Genomic DNA, 3,271 nt, shown 5'->3' with positions numbered 1-3,271 from the left:
TATGTCTCGCTTAAAATCAATTAACTTTTGTTTTAAATAGCCAGGCATGCTGTAATCAGGTACATATACATTTATTATAGTCACATCTTCCTATTAAATTGATCCCTTAATCATTATATAGTACTCTTGTTTGTCTCTTTTAACAATTTTTGTGTTAAAGTCTATTTTGTCTGATATTAGGATGGCTACACTTGCTCATTTTTGTTTGACTTTAGCATGGAATGTGTTTTTCCATTCTTTCACTTTCAGTCTGTGTATCTTTGTTCATGAGGTGTGTTTCTTGTAGGCAGAAAATAGATGGGTCTTGTTTTTAATCAACAGCCAGTCTGTATGTTTTAACTGGAGAATTTAGGCCATTTACAGTCAAGGATACTGATTTTTTAAATTTTTTATTTATTTATTTGAGAGGTAGAGTTAAATATGGAGAGAGGGAGAAACAAAGAGAAAGGTCTTCCATCCACTGGTTCCCTTCCCAAAATGGCCAGAGCTGGATTGATCCAAAGCCAGGAATGCAGGTGCAGAGGCCTAAGCACATGGGCCATCTTCTACTGTTTTCCCAGGCCACAGAGGCAAGCTGGATTGGAAGTGGAACAGCTGTGACTTGAACTGGCATTCATATGGGATACTGACACCACAGGAGGAGGCTTAGCCTGCTGTGCCACAGCATCAACCTCAAGGTTGCTATTGATAAATAACAACTTGGCCTTGTCATTTTTCTGTAAATATTCCTATTGTTTGCTTTGGATTTCCTTTGTAATTTTACTGGGAGATTGTCTGCCTTCACATTCTTTAATAATGATGACTGTCTTTCTGTGCTTTTGTGTGCAGCACATCCTTAAGCATCTTTAGTAAGATGGACCGAGCAGTGGCAAATTCTTTCAATTTCTGTTTGTTATGGGAGATCTTTATTTCACCTTCATTCACAAATGAGAGCTTTGCAGGGTATAGTATTCTGGGCTGACAGTTTTTTTCTCTTAAGACTTGGACTATGTATTTCCACTCTCTCCTAGCCTATAGGGTTTCTGATGAGAAGTCAGCTGTGAGTCTAATTGGAGACCCTCTGAAAGTAATCTGGCGTTTCTCTAGTGCACATTGTAGAATCTTTTCTTTATGTTTTACTGTTGAAAGTTGACTACAATGTGTTGCCATTTATTTATTTATTTTTTTTTTTTTTGACAGGCAGAGTGGACAGTGAGAGAGAGAGACAGAGAGAAAGGTCTTCCTTTGCCGTTGGTTCACCCTCCAATGGCCGCCGCGGCACACCGCGCTGATCCGATGGCAGGAGCCAGGTACTTCTCCTGGTCTCCCATGCAGGTGCAGGGCCCAAGGACTTGGGCCATCCTCCTATGCACTCCCTGGCCACAGCAGAGAGCTGGCCTGGAAGAGGGGCAACCAGGACAGAATCCGGCGCCCCGACTGGGACTAAAACCAGTGTGCCGGCGCTGCAGGCGGAGGATTAGCCTAGTGAGCCGCGGCGCCGGCCCGACTACATGTGTCATGGTGAAGATCTTTTCTGGTCATGTCTGTAAGGAGTTCTATGTGCCTCATGTACTTGGATGTCCCTTTCTTCAAATTAGGGAAGTTTCTGTAATTATCTCACTGAATAGGCCTTCTAATCCATTCTCTCTTTCCACACTTTCTGGACCTCCTAAGACCTATATATTGGGTCATTTGATAGTATCCCATAAATCTCCAAAACTGTTTTTAATTTTTCTAACTTCTTCTCTCTCTCTGTTTTTGTGTGTGTGTGTGTGTGTGTGTGTGTGTGTGTTTGTGGTTTTTTTGTCTGACTGAAAATCTTTCAAAGATTTGTCTTCTAGCTTGGATATTCGTTCTTCTGCCTTATCAAGTCTGTTGTTAGGGCTTTCAACTGTATTTTTTATTTGACATATTGAATTCTTCATTTCTTTTATTTGAGTTTGTTTTCAAAATCTCAATTTCATGTGTGATCTTTTCATTCATGTCATGTAAAAATATTTAAATAGTTTCTCTCAGCATTCTTAGTTTTATCATCACTTCCTCCATTTTGGCTTCCAAAATCATGTGATTCTTTCAACTTACTCCTACTCTAGGTTCTAGCATAAGGGACCACCTGCTGGGCAACTTCCAGTTGCTCTTCAATCCAGGAGGCATGGAATTCAATGCACTCTTGTCAAACTGTGGCAAAATCTCTTTCAACACCACTATAGGAATTAATTAGATTATCAACTAGTAAAACCAGGCCATAGGGGCCGGCGCTGTGGCGCAGTGGGTTAATGCCCTGGCCTGAAGCGCCGGCATCTCATATGGGCTCCGGCTCTAGTCCCGGCTGCTCCACTTCCAATCCAGCTCTCTGCTATGGTCTGGGATAGCAGTAGAAGATGGCCCAAGTCCCTGGGCCCCTACACCCGCATGGGGGACCGGGAAGAAGCTCCTGACTCCTGGCTTCGGATCAGTGCAGTTCCGGCCGTTGTGTCCAATTGGGGAGTAAACCATCGGATGGAAGACCTCTCTCTCTCTCTCTCTCTCCTCTCTCTGTGTAACTGACTCTCAAGTAAAAAAATAAATAAATCTTTTTTTAAAAGGCCATAGAAAGATGTGAAATAAAGTAATAGTGCTGTCTGAAGCTGATGGAGTTGCACACCACTCCGATGACTTCTTTTATGTTTGCAGAGGTCCAGCATGTCTGCTCTGAATAACCTCAAATTATTCATGGTCTTCAGCTGGTCTCCTAAATGAATGATAAAACTTTCTTCTAGCTTTCTCTATTCCTCACAAATCCTTCCAATTGCTTCTACAGATTCTCTGAACTGACTTGGTTGACCTTTTATTTCTTAACTGAAAGAGATGTTGAGATTTTTTAGGTCATGGTGAAGTTTTATCAACCATTCCTAATATTATTGTTTTTGTCAGCCCCTACCTTAGAAATTTATTCTCCTTGGGAAATAACATCTCTCTTTTCTACTGTTACCTCCCATCTTTGAATATTGGTTTGTTAAAATTTGTATTATATCATCCCTGTACACTTGCTATAGGAGACTATTCACTACCTTTTCTGGGAGACATTTGATTTTGATATGGGCTTGAGTTATAACAGATACAAGCCTTAATTAAGCATACAAGTAAGATCTTCCCTATCTATTTGTCATAGCAAAGTTAAAAATCACTGAAATTTTAAAAAATTGTAAAAGAATAGAGCAGGCATTTGGAGCAATGGTTAAGATACTACTTGGAATGCCCACACCCCATATCAGAGCACCTGGGTTCAAGTCCCAGCTGTGCTTCCAATCCA

At 41.0% G+C, this 3,271-nt stretch overlaps 1 pseudogene; it reads right to left on the bottom strand.

Moving 5' to 3' along the window:
* Positions 1-1,963: 1,963 nt before the first annotated feature.
* On the bottom strand, positions 1,964-2,879 carry LOC127487937 (ferry endosomal RAB5 effector complex subunit 3 pseudogene; annotated as a pseudogene).
* Positions 2,880-3,271: the final 392 nt, after the last annotated feature.

Source organism: Oryctolagus cuniculus, chromosome X (genome assembly GCF_051225735.1).
Source record: "Oryctolagus cuniculus isolate XC-2025 breed Fujian yellow rabbit chromosome X, ASM5122573v1, whole genome shotgun sequence".
Taxonomy (NCBI): domain Eukaryota; kingdom Metazoa; phylum Chordata; class Mammalia; order Lagomorpha; family Leporidae; genus Oryctolagus; species Oryctolagus cuniculus.
Note: the sequence above shows the minus strand (reverse complement) of the source record. Positions and strands in the feature narration are given on the sequence as shown.